This window comes from Cervus elaphus, chromosome 11 (genome assembly GCF_910594005.1).
Source record: "Cervus elaphus chromosome 11, mCerEla1.1, whole genome shotgun sequence".
NCBI classification, from domain to species: Eukaryota; Metazoa; Chordata; class Mammalia; order Artiodactyla; family Cervidae; genus Cervus; species Cervus elaphus.
This window is the reverse complement of record NC_057825.1, coordinates 45,042,040-45,043,949: the sequence shown is the minus strand read 5'-3', so window position 1 is coordinate 45,043,949 and position 1,910 is coordinate 45,042,040.

The following is a 1,910-nucleotide window of genomic DNA, read 5'->3' as shown; positions in this document are numbered from 1 at the left end:
ATTGAGTCTTTGCTGGTTTAGAGGATTGGTCGGCGGAGTAGGGCACCTGGTCCCTCTTCTTCGATTTCACACCCTAAACGCAGACTTCTCACATTACACTAATGAAACGACTTGTGGTGGTAGTGGTGGGGCTTTTTATTCATTGAAATAATATGTTTGGAGGAGGCGGCAGCGGCAGAGGAAAACGGGGGTGGTATTGTGTTGCGGTCTCGGGACAATGGTAACGTTTGCATCCCGCGACCTAACATGGCTCTCCAGCGAGCCGGAGAATGGGAAGCAGTGAGTTCCTTTCTACCCTGACTTGAAAGCTAGCAGAAACCGACCAGTCTGAAGGAGGTGCTAGTTATCCCTCTCGTCTGACCAATAAAAGCCTAGAGTTGGGTGGAGCCTGGTCCACCCACCAATGATTGACAGTGCAGGTGTGTGACCCACACATTTGCTGCTTGGATTCCTCCGCTTTATAGTGGTGGGGATCGGAAGGCGTGAACGCCCAGCGGTAGCCACAAAGCCTCATCTCCAAGCGCCGTTTGGGCGCTTCAAATGACGCCTTCTCGCTACACCGCGCGCCTGTATGAGAGGTCTAACCTTAAAATAGCAGGCGTGGTGCAGTGTCAGCCAAACCTGAGGCTGAGGCCGCAGCCACCTCCCACTCCTGGCCCTGCAACCTGCTGTCGCCACCACAAAGATAGGGTATGCAGCGCGCAACATCAAGACCCCTTCTCTGAGGTCTGAGCCAAATATTTCTTGTTCGCCCGTCAGGAATGTAAACACTTGCGAAACGCCGTACTCCCTCACCTTCTGCAGGCTGCTTTTTGTTTTGGCTGAGGATTTGCTTCGACCACTGGAACAGATATTGGCTGGATTCTTAGCCAAAGCTAGAGTTACAAGCCCATGAGGTATGGACGCCGCAAGTGACCACAGAAGGGACTTCCAGGCATTTGCATATAGCGAGTTCTGTGGCTGCATGTGACCCTCTTGTGATTTGACCCCGACCTCAAATCAGCATGCTGAAGCACTGAAAATAGAACATTAGAATAGAGTGGAAAAGAAGCATATTGTATGTGTATGTAGAAAAGCAAAAAAGCTTCCACTCGTGAGCAATATTCTAAATTTGCTGTTATCTTTTAAATTGTTTTTATTGAAAAATAGTTGATTTACAATGTTGTGTTAATGTACAGCAAAGTGATTCAGCTATATATACACATAAATTTGCATATATCTAATAATATAGCCTCAAAATATATGGAGCAGAAATGGACAGATCTACAAGAAGAAAATGACAAATCTTATACCATCATAGGAAGAATTATTTTTTCACCTTTTGTATTGAAATATATACAGTGCAATGAATAGATCTTAAATGTGTAGTTGGATGCCTTTTGACAAGTGCATACACTCGTAAATCATATTAAGGTACAGAACATTTCAGTCATTCCAGAAAGGTCCTTTGTGCCCCTTCCCTGTATGTTCCCCATTTCACATTTCCTTGACTGTCCTAGAACTTCATATAAATGGAATCATACTGCATTTAGTCCTTTTTCTCTTACTTCTTTTGATCAACATACCGGTTCTTAGGGATTCGTCCATGTTGTATATAGGGGTGGTCTGTTCCTTTTTAATTGCTGAATAGTATTCTTTGCTAAGATAATAGTTTTCCAATACTAGAAGAATTTTTCTCTTTATTTTGTGCTATTCATAATTAACAGAGACAAGATATACTGTTACATTTAATCAGCACCATTGTGCTGTACTCAGTCACTTCAGTTGTGTCCAACTCTTTGCCACCCCATGGACTGTAGCCTACCAGGCTCTTCTGTCCATGGGATTCTCCAGGCAAGAATACTGGAGTGGGTGGCCATGCCCTCCTCCAGGAGATCTTCCCCACCCAGGGATTGAACCCGTAACTCCTG